The sequence below is a fragment of the Corvus hawaiiensis genome, chromosome 14 (assembly GCF_020740725.1).
Source record: "Corvus hawaiiensis isolate bCorHaw1 chromosome 14, bCorHaw1.pri.cur, whole genome shotgun sequence".
Lineage (NCBI taxonomy): Eukaryota > Metazoa > Chordata > Aves > Passeriformes > Corvidae > Corvus > Corvus hawaiiensis.
The window spans coordinates 1,255,035-1,266,672 of record NC_063226.1 but is presented as its reverse complement, the minus strand read 5'-3'; the positions used below and the strand labels follow the sequence as shown (position 1 = coordinate 1,266,672).

The 11,638-nt window shown below is 45.7% G+C and overlaps 1 long non-coding RNA gene across 2 annotated transcripts in view; it reads right to left on the bottom strand.

Annotated features, from left to right (window-relative positions):
- Positions 1-247: 247 nt before the first annotated feature.
- The window catches only part of LOC125333318, a 106,033-nt gene continuing 94,642 nt past the window's right edge, over positions 248-11,638 (bottom strand). For both annotated transcript variants that reach the window (XR_007206831.1, XR_007206832.1), the window contains exon 4: positions 248-349. This is a non-coding gene — a long non-coding RNA (uncharacterized LOC125333318). The remainder of the gene's footprint in view (positions 350-11,638) is intronic.

The following is an 11,638-nucleotide window of genomic DNA, read 5'->3' as shown; positions in this document are numbered from 1 at the left end:
TTTTGGGATCTTCACTTGTGGTGTTGACAGCAGCTGCAACAAAGACTCAGGTTGAAGACAACTTACAATTCATGTTGAACATCTCCGTGGCATTAGCACAGCCAGTAACAAGTCTTTTACCTCTTTCCCCGTGGATTGTACAGTCAGGAGAAGGAAAAGCTTTATGTCCAGAAGCTGTCCACACTGCCTGGGAATGAATGTGCTTTTTTCCATCTAGATCCTCACTTCTTGCAGAATCCTGCTCGTGGTGACTAGGCCCAGACCTGGCGATGGATGATGTCACCCATGGAAGCTTTGAGCCGTGTGGTTACCGAGAGGAGGGTTCAATGTCTGCCAGTCTCGTTGCAGGCTGCTTGTCAGAGAAGCAGAGATATGGAGAGCAGGCTGTGGAAACTTACCCTTGCTTCCTGGCTTAATAAAAAATATTGAGTGGATAGGACAGTAAAATACATAAAAAATAAATTCTCTGTGAGTTCTTCCACAGCAGTTGCTTCTTCACCTTACCTTGGGCACTGAGTGCAGGTAAATTCCTGTCCTGTCCCAGATTAAATACTCCTTATTTTTTGTCCTGTCAGGCTAAATTTTGCTCATAATTAGGATTTTTCTAGGTTCAATTCAAACTGATTGCAAGGAACCTTTGCTCTAAAGGAGCAGATTTTCCTTTGAGCACAGGTTGGACTACCCTTGGGTCCAGGGAACTGGGCTGCAAAGTCTGGGCTGCCATTTCCTTTGGGCCAGAGCAGAGGGCACCTGGAGCATCTCCTGCTCTCACCACATCCTTCAAGCACAGTGTGATTGACCACTGGCCAGGGCTCACCACCCACCGTACCCAGGAAAGCCACATCAGGTTATGTCCCTGTCCTTTGCTGGGGTCTGGAACTAGGTGGTCTTTAAGGCTCTTTCCAACCTAAACCATTCTGTGATCTAAGAGCTGGGACTTTGACAGGAGGCGGGAGAGGGGGAGGAAAGGACTTTTCTCACCGCTTGGGTTGGACACCCCCAAGGACGTGTAAATCCCGAAGCCCGTCTGTGCCACGGCTCAGCTCAGAGCATGCCAAAGGCTGCTGAGGGAACTTCTGTGAGCAAGTCTTCCCCAGCATGAGAGGTGAGCTGCAGGGCCAGGCCTTCTGTTTGGGCAAAACCCAACAACACCGTTGAATTCAAGACATAATTGAGGTTTTGGCAAAATTGCAACACAGCTGCCCAAGGTCATCTCCAGTGAAAGTAGCCGAGGAGGTTTACACAGAAGATGTTAATTGGATTTTCGTTTTCTCTTTAGAAAGGTTTAGAGCTATCGGATCTCACCCCAGTACAAGCTGCATGAATATGTCCAATGATATTGTGAGCTGATTATTGTTCATTCTTAACGGCCTTCCATCTCCGTAACAACGGTATTAGCATTAATATTGTGCCCAGGGCTCTGAATATGGATACTAATGGAACTCAATCAGCTCTTAAAGAACAAAGGATCTCTTTTACATGGCACCCTGTGACTGTCAGAGGATTGGATTAGCAACTTGTCAATCCTCCGGTTCGTAGTGCTTTTCTGATGCACTCTTGAATGCTTGGGTAGTACGTGGAATTACATTATCTGAAAAATTAATACAAAACATTAAGTGAAAGCTATGTGCTATTCCCTCCTGACCTGATTATTCTAGATTATTTAACTAAGTAGCCAGCATACTCCTTAATTTAAGTGCTGAATTTCTACCACACAAAACGTTATCTTTTCTCATAAAAGAAGCCCACGAAAAGAGCAAGCTCAATTGCCAATTATGCTTCTTCCATGAAATCTCTTCTATCCCCTTCAGGATAGGTTTGGGTAAAACTATAATTGCAGTGGATAAGGAAGATTAAGAAAAGATGTAAATGAAAAATGTTATGTGTTGGCATCTGATTGATCCATTTGAAAGAAAGAGGAGAATTTGACGAGATGGTAAGGAGCTCACAGTTTGCTTCGAAGGAACCCAGCATTTTTTTAACCTGTACAGGGTGCTGAGCTATAATTAAGAACGGCAAGTCAGTGAAAAATCTATTTAAACTCCTGACAGCTTCTCTGCATTAGCATTTTTGACATCTACATTCACTCTGGCAAATCACTGATGTGGTTTTTTTTCTGAAATTATATTTTTTATTAGCGTTCTGCATATAATAACAAAGCAAAAATGATGTTGCAGCCTGGACAGGTCTTTAACTCAAAAGCTCAGCATTTGCATTGTGCTTAATTAGCCGTCTGATTATTGTTTTATTCTGAAAGAAGTTTTGTAAATGTGTTCTCATCTATAAAGCATCTTTAAGAGGAAAACACTTGTTTGATACTGTTAGTTGGTGAAAACTATGGCAAACACTGAATTACAAACAGTGTGATTAATTGATGTCAAGATACTTATCTCTGTGTTTTAAAAATTATTATTATTATTATTACCATTATTACCACCATTATTACCATTATTGCTATAATAATAACAATAATTATTATTATTATTATTATTATTTTATTTTGGGTGAACTTTGAGTTATATAGGTCTTTCCCATTAAGGAAAGGCAAGGGAAGAACATGGCTCAAGCCTGGTAACTTGTGTATGGGTATAATATTTTCAAACACATCAACAGTCTTCCCCAAAGTGTGAAGAACTTGTGATAACCTTTAAGTCAGATGCACTGTGAATGTGTTGGGTTTAATTTGACAGCAAAGAAATACCATCATTAATTAGAATGCTTTCAGATTAGTGTTTGTCTTGCATAATTCAACATTTGCCAAAGTTCAGGAAAGATATGCACTAAATAGAAATTATTACTTTGATAGTGCTGCTACATTTCCCCTCCTTATTTTTAATATGGCATTTTAATTTGGGTAATGAGTATATATCACTAATCATTTTGAAAGCCTATTACCAACACCAGCCAATTCGTCAACTTGAGTTAATAGTTTACTTTATTATAAAAATTGGAACTGGACACAGTTGTGGAGGACTGAAGGAAATAAATAAAATAAAAAAAGCCTCCTTAGCAGATAACCTATTTTCCTGTGTGCATAAAATGCCCCTTGTTCTGTCAGGACTTGTTTTCCCACTGCTGGAACTCCATTGGTAGCCATTAAGCTCCTACTCGAGACACATTCTACTGCAGGGCATTTGGAAATTAAATGCTCAAGGAATTAGAAGAAGACGGTCTTCTCCCATACTTAATTTTCCCATGTATTATTAGTAGCTGCCTCTGCACTGCTAATGCCCTTCTCCCACTGTGTAGGCATGAGCTGGCAAGGTCATTTATTTTTTAACGTGTTTACTGGAAAAATGCAGTTGCATCTGAATGATTGTTTTGGGAAAAATAAAAGTCTTGGGATGAGTCATAAGTGAAGAAAAAAAGGTCATTTGAGAAGATTTCAATAAGGGAAGAAATTGATAAAGAATATGGAAATGCATTCTAATTAGAATGAAAAGTTTGAAGACTGCACCCTGTAGTGAAATTAGTGTCTGCAGCAGACAATGCTCCTCATTAACAAATCGGGACCTCACTTTTATTACACTTAAACCAAGATTCTTCACTGTGTCCTGCCACTTAAAAACATGCATCAGTGACCACAACACTCACCCGTGGCTGTTCTTAACCCGTGTCTGCATTCGTGAGCAGAGAGAAACTCTGAAAGAAGCCCCAGTCGAATGAGGGATGCTACAGAGATGGAGTGTATTATGCTGGAACTGAATCTTCCTTTGAATGGTGGAAGAATAATAAAGGCCCTGCCTACTGAATCATGCTAAACTGCAGCATTTATTTATTTTTAGTACAGTTTTATCTGGTGACAATGCAGTCATTATAGCCTTTTGTTGTTAAGGTGTGTGTATATTTCTGTTTGAAAACCTCAGGATAAGAAAGGCACGAACAGTAAAGCTTTTAAAATGAACCCCATCCAAACAGTCACAACTCCAGCTCCCCCAAGTTCTGATATTTTGTCATTACTCTGGGTCGTTCTGTGGGAAGGAGAGGAGCAAAAAAAGGAATGAGCAAACACCCAGAGAAATTTAAATTAGAAGCCTTGTCTTTAATAAGATCTTGCTTTGACATTAATCCCTGTCTGCAGCTGAGGTATTGTTTGCCTTTGCTGGAGTCGAGGTCCCATTCTCCCGCTCCGCTCCTGCCTCCCGAGCTGCCCTCGCATCGCGCCCGGCGCTGGCGATGAGTCAGCCCAGCAGGGCCAGCACCAGGCCCTGGAACACAGAGCTCTCACAGCAGCTGCCAGCAGCCCAGGTGAGCGAGAGCTAAATATACACCAAACCCCAACGTGGTCCAAGTCAGTAAGACGTCATCTCAGATTCCCCAGTGGAATATTTCACCAAAAATCAACTATTTGCACACAGTGAGTTTTAACAGATTTCCATTTTCTGATGAAAACTAATTTCCTGAAATATGGTGAGTGGTGGCTTACTGCTGCTTACAGCCCACATGCTTAGAAAGCAGAAGCTGCATCTCCACAGCTGAACCAGCCCCATCTGTCCCAGCGGCTGCCCGTGCCCACAGCGTGTCCACCCATCCCTGCAGCGCTGCCAGCACCGGGGCTGGCTGCCCGTGCCAGCCCTGCCATGCCAGGAGCCAGGGACTGCTGTGCCAGGAACCTCACCTGAGCTTCCCCAGCAGCTCCTTGTGCCATTCCAGCCACAGCAGCAGTGCTGGGTAGCCAGGCTGATCCCTTAGAGACACCTGAAGGCCCCTTCCAGGACCTAGAAGGGCTAAAAGAAAACTGGAGAGGGAAGTTTTACAAGGAGCTAGAGTGACAGGACAAGGGGAATTACCCCCACTTTGGGGGTCATACAAGGGCTAACCCTCTTTAAACTGAAAGAGGGGTGTTTATGTTAGCTATTAGGCAGAAATTCTTCCCTGTGAGGGGGCTGGGGCTCTGGCACTGGTTGTCCAGAGAAGCTGTGAATGCCCAACCCCTGGAAGCGTCCAAGGACAGGTTAGACAAAGCTTTGAACAACCTGGTTGAGTTGAAGTGTCTCCACCCATGGCAGGGGCTTGGATGAAAGTGATCTTTAAGGTGCTCCAAACCATCCTGGGGCTCTGTGATTCAGCAAGGCTCTGGCACTGGCAGGAGGATGATTTCTCCAACACCAGCATCTCAGCCCACCCGCAGCTGGCAGTGAGCAGGTCTCTAACAGAGAGAAAGCCTGACTAGCATAGCAAGAGGAGGCTACTTTTATTTACTTCTTTAGTCTCGTGAAAGAAAAGGGGGGCAGGGTGTAGATAAAGGTAATAAACACCTCCAAGCTGTGGCAGGGTTTGAAGTGATTCTGCTGTTTATGGTTTCTCCTGGCTACAAGTAATTCTGTGTCTGTTAAATAGCCAGCAGCGCCTTCACACAGATAGGGCTGAGTCCCACGGGCAGCAGGATGACAAAGAGGAGCACACAGGTACAAGGCAGGCATCCATCTGCAATCGGCCTGGCTCCTCTGCTGTTTATGGGCTGTGTTCTCCCCACTCCTACACTTCTACTCCACAGGTGTCAGTGCTGCAGCTTCAGGGAGCCCTCCTGTGAGTGAGAGCACTTCAGACCCTCCAGACACAGAAGAGCGAGGCTTTACATGCCACGGCAGAGCCTGACCCCCCACACACACACACAAACACACCCACGCCTACAGCCCCCAGCCTCACAGCGCTCAGAACTCCTCTCCACTCCCCAGTGTTCTTGCTGTGCGGTGCTGTGAAGCCATTTGGGTAAACATGTGTTAAAAACACTGATTTTTGTTACCTGCTTTGTCAAACAGCTGCAAGAGTTCACCTGGATGAGGTGATCTTCGGGATCCCTGCTGCCACAGGCTGGCAGAGCACAGCTGGGCAGGGGCCAGGGCTGCGCCTGCGCTGTGGGGACAGAGCTGGAGGGGGGATGCTGCAGAGCTGCAGCTAATTACAGTCAAAAATCATAACTTTAGACAACTCTAATGTTTGCAGCTGGAAAGACTTAAAAGCTATTTGCCTCTAATCTCCCTCTGACAATCAATGAATTGAACAGTAAATGTTATTAGACTAATTTACTGTTCATCAAGAGTAAGAAATGAATAAAATAATTTACTATTCATACATCCAACTGTGTGACATGTGTACAGATCAGTTTGAATGAAAAAGCAACATTAGGGTTCCAGTTCTCCTCCCACACCTTTTTTTAATTCCAATTTATCTCCATTCTCATCCTAAAGCTGCTCTGGCTTTACCCCAGTGGCAGAATGACCACATCTGTTTGGATGCACATCTGCCTTGGTACATGGAGCACTTTGCTTCTTGCCCAACCATCTCAGTGTTTTCCACTAAAGAAAGCAGCCAAAAACAGTACAACTCTAGGAGAAACCCCTGCTAATTCACACTACTCCCTGTGAGAAGCACTTACCTCCAGTGTTCAGGTACCTCCCATGAGGATGCTGCAGTTGTGCTGCATCTTGAGCACCTCATCTTTCTGCTGTGGCTACCCTGAGTATTTGGGAGTTTGGAGCATACAGGGAATAAATTGGATTAATTTTTCTTTCTAGGACAAAACAGGGATGGTGTTAGACATTGTAAAGGCTGGAAAACCTGAATATTCTTAGAGAGCTTGGCAATATTCATGTGTGGATAAAAACCTACCCAAAAGGTCCGCAGCCTCTCTAGTCAAATATTTTAGATATTAAAGACAGAATATGACATCACTTTCTGGCTGCCACAGACCTGAGCACAAGGAAAGCACATGAAAAAGTGTGATCTAAAATGGCTGGAACTGAGGTTCTCAGAGGGGCTGGTGTTAGCTCCTGACATGGATGCCCTTCCAACCCTCAGTGATGGTTTCTGGAGTCAAAGCTCTGGGCTTCCTGGTGATGGTAAGAGGTGTGGCAGCCCTGGTGACTTTACCTTCAAACCCAGCACAAGACTGATGCCCTTCCTATTGCTTCTCCTTGGCTAAATACATTTTCTCTGCAAGTTGCGCCAAACAGGAGCAGTTTTTAGTTCAGAGGAAATACCTGATAAGGGCACACAGACAACTTCTCACTTCAGCTGTATAGTTTTACCAGCACCCCAAGAGATCCCACAGTTCTTGTTTTGATAAACAAATGCCACCTACCATCTGCCATCTCCCATCTCCCATGGCCTCTGCCAGGAAGCACAGGTTGGAGAATTCTTCCAACTGGAAGAGTCTCAGCTGTCTCTGCACTTCAGCACTGCCCTTTGGTGTAATTGTAAAGGTGTGTCCACAAGCTCTGAAGTGCTGATGTTGAAAGGAAAATCTGACAAAACCAAAGGTTCAACCTTGAAGATTTAGGATTGCTTTTGCTTTTAAAACTATTTACAAAACCAACAACAAAGCAGAAAGTATGGTTTTATCTTTTTTTCCTGTTTCTGAGCATATTTCTTCTCAGGACCTGACAGTCAGGCTCATGTTTGTCCTAGTCACACACCAGCACCAGTAAAAGAGGTCCCACCAGCCAAATGCCCCTTGAAGTCTCCCAAGAAACTCCTCCCTCAGAACATCTCCTCTCACACACATGAAATGTGGGACGGCCTCAGCAAGGTTCCCCAGCATGAAAACTTCCCTCCCAGGGTGTCACCCATGACAATGAGCCCCAGAGGCAGTGATGCTCCAGTGGAATCTCTCTGTCTATCTGCTGTCTGTCTGTCTGACTGCTCAGCACTCCCCATGAGGGCTCAGCAGTGGAGGGGGGAGATGCTGATGGTACCACGGTTCCCATCCCCGTGTGACAGGCAGAGGGGGACACAGGGCTTCCTCTGGAACATGCCACAAAGGTTTTGGGGTCATCTGGGGCCATGGATCTGTCCACCCAGCCGCCCCCCAAGGAGAGGAGAGATAATTTGTGGAGCATTTCTAGTTGGTGGCAGCACAGTCATTAGGGGAGAGCCATTACTGTTACAATGCTAGCACCAAGCTGTGCCAGAGGCTGGCTGTGCTCAGGTGGATGGTTCATGGAGGAACACGGGGATTATTATTAACCTGTGCTGGATGTGGGGAGGACACCTGAGGAAAGATGCTGCTGCCCTGTGGGAGCACAGTCCGTGCCAGCAGAGGCTGGGGCCAGGCACAGCTCCTGCCCTGCAAGGCAGAGGAGTTGGGCTGCGCAGGGCAGAGCTGACGCTGAGCTGCAGCCAGCTCTGCTGTCTGTGCTAGGCAATGTTTAAAAAACAGAATCAACACATCAAATGATCTGTCATGTAAGTTTTCCATGTCAAGGAAAATAGCCCAGGGCCCTTCTTCCCACATTTGCTGCTACAACAGCCAGACAACCTGGAGTCTGAATTTATTCTGGTCTTTAATCAGGCAAAATCCCTGTGATCACTGAGGCTGGGCTTCATGGTTTTGGAAATAGATTATGCAGTTCACTCAAAGGAAGGCACTTACCCACTGTTCCTGAGGTCTGTGGTCACTGTGAGAGTCACACACGTGCGCAGCCTGCTGAAAACCTGGCCATGTTCTCATTTGTCCCAGTCCTTTCTGTGCAATGAACATCCAGTGGCTGCCTCAGAGCCATCTCTCATGTTCTGTTTCCTTCTCTATAAACACAGGCAGATGCTCTCCAGCACCCAGATGACTCTGAGTGCTGCTTTCATCCTGTGCTAGTTTCTCTGTTTCTATGCCCCTTGTGCTGTGGTTTACCTTGCCCCACGACTTTGTTGCCCCAAGAACAAATCTGGCCCTCCACAGCCCAGGCACAGCGAGGCTGCACATGACGCAAGGTCACTGCTACTCTTAATTTTTTTTGTTCTCCAGTTTAGGGCACAAATGCAATTTCAATTGCCCAGAGTGGGATTTTCCCTCCATGCACTTACTGTGCTTGCCTTTCCACCTTAATTAACGATTTCACAGGTTTTTCAGGGTATTGTGAGATGCAAGTTTTGCCTTTAGGAAAGAACAGCAACCTGAACCTGTGGTCAGCTGATGCAGACTCTGCCACTGCCAGCTCCAGGTGGAGCAGGACCATCATGGTGCTCATGAAAGTCTCCATTTCAGGTTCTGAGGGCTCTGAGTACTTCAGAGCTCTAAAATGAACACACTTTGCAGGAGAGAAAGAATGTAAAACTAGATATGACCCAGGGTTTGAGAGCAAACTAAGCCTAAGCAGCCTTTTAGGCCAACATGCAATTTCTCTGGCAGGCAATATGGTTTTCTTGGATATGTATTAAACCTCAGTAGTCAGTAGTGCTGTGTGCTGCCACTACCCCTCTCTCCCGTGGTGCAGCCCTGGTTGCTCTCACTGATGTGTGCTATTTCTGAACTAGCAAAGCATAAGGTTTATCATCCCTGCTGTTCTACCCTGCAAGCAGGAGTTAAAAAAAGGTCGACTACTGTGTTCAGGCAACATCAAATTACTGTAAAACAAGTGAGAAACTGCAGCAATATATGGGAATCTCAGCATCCTCAGCTCTCTTTCAGCTTTTTGTTATAAATGGGTTGCAAACTGTTGCATTCCTAACAGAAACATGAGCCGTCAACTCACACATCCCTCCCAAATTAGTAAACAGTATGGATTTGCAAATGAAAGAGTTTTGTACCTGGACATGCCGTGGTGCACCTGGCATGCTTTGTGTGAGCTATCTAATGAAGAGCTTAGTGTTAAAAACCAGGCTGTCTTTGGCTTTGTTTGATAAAAATGATGATAGAAGATGTGCACAGCTACTTGGAGGATGTGTCACACACAGCTCTGGGTTGGGCATGTGAGAGGAATTGGGCACTTCTCCATCAGTCTCTTTAGTCTCCCAGAAGTGGGTGGGAGTCTCTCAGAACCCGCCTGCCCCAACACCAGCCTGCACACACCACTGGGCAGTGCTGCTGATGCCATGAAGAGTTTTTGCCTTTTCTTTTATACCCCTGTTATATCTTTTTACAACTTCTGTATTCTCAGTGCTTTTTGCCTACATTCTTGCACTTGTTTGTCAAGCTGAGAGATTAAACATTTCAGAAGCTTCGTAGCCAGGGATCAGTGTACCCCAGACCCCAAGGTCCTCTCCAGAACACATTCTGTAAACCAAGATAGAACCATCCAGGGGAAGGCTCCTTGGGGAGGGGGGGCTCATTCAAGCCTCTCATTGGGGAATCTTTGATAGATCTGCTAATTAGTAACACCTATAATGATATACCAGATCTTTTGGGGTGTGCATTCTGGGGAGTGCATTTCGGTGCATATGCCCTGGACGTGTGCACCTAAGGATCCTTAAAATAAATACCAAGGTAAAATCCCTTTTTCCCTTCTAACCATGTATGACTCTTGATTTTAAGACCAAGAAAAGGCATCACTGCCCTGGTCTGCATCGGCCAAGTGCTCAGGGAGTACGAGCCCTGTGCCAGCCCTTCCTCTGCCAGAGAGGACAGGAGCCTTTGCCCTTCCAAGCTGAAAGCGAGCCCCTCACTGGATCTGCACCTGCAGACAGGAACACACCTTCCATCCATCTGTCAGAGCCTGAGTGCTCCTGCAGGCACAGACACAGCGCTCAGCATCACACCTGTAACTAACCACAGCTCCCTCACTTGGGCTTCGGGCTGGGTTTAATTACTCCTTCTGCAGTTCAGGCGGGGCTGATGGCAGGAGATGCAGCCCACAGGCTCTGTCTCCTCACTGAAGATGCAAAGGGTAATGGGGAGCTGGCAAGGAGAGGTGGGAGGCATGATGTGGCCAGGAAGTTGGTGTAGAAGTAAATTAAAGAGGATGGATATGTAACAGCAGGTGAGCAGAGGGAGTTCAGAAGGGCTGCCTTAAAGCACCTCCAGCACCCTAACCTGCACCTTCTCAGAGCTAGCACAGTCCCCACAGCGATGTCTTGGTGCCATGAGGGGCTGTTAGTCCCAAGAATGTCCCGACAGCTGGTCCCCCCCAGGTCAGGGTGCGTGCAAAGCCAGTGTCCCCTGCTGCCAGGCCACGGGCTCAGCCCAGCCAGGAGCACAGGCTTCTCCTGCCAGGGCCTGGTGGCACACTGCAAACGCTCTACAATACTGACAAAGGAGCTCAGTTCTTACCAATTACTTGTCAAACAACATGTAATTAAATAGCACAGAACTCTCTGCGATGCATCTTTGGGTCTTTAGGCCCTTTTTTTTTTCCCCTCTTTGTGGCATGCCTCTAAGGCTACTGCACACTGCAGAGCAGGAGAGGAACAGAGTGATAATTGGACAATTAACAAGTGATGTCATAAAACAATGCACTTAAAATGAAATGCATAATTAAAATAAGTGAACCAAAAAAAAAAAAAAAAAAAGATGTAACAATACACACAAATGTTGACAGTAAGTCTCATGCAGGAACTGAAAAATGTAATTTAAAGGGAAAAGATAGCACTACAGTGGTTAAATAAAATCGTGGCATAAACTAGCAAACATCTCGGTGATTTGCCAAAAAAATATAATAATGCTGCAAAAGAATTATTCTCTGAAGTTAACAAGTTTGGACCATAAAACAGTCCTTTGGTGGCTCCCTGTGTCATTACTTGCTACCAAGGCACCGCACTGATGGGCTCAGTGGGATCGCTGAATTCAGCGATAGATCAGTAAGCAGGAAAGCAGAGTTCCCACCAGATTTCCTGCCTGGAGAGTTGTTAGGATCCATGCTAGTTCTTTAAAGAGCAGAACTGTGTACAATACTGCAGTCAAAAAGACTCCATTAGGAATATAATC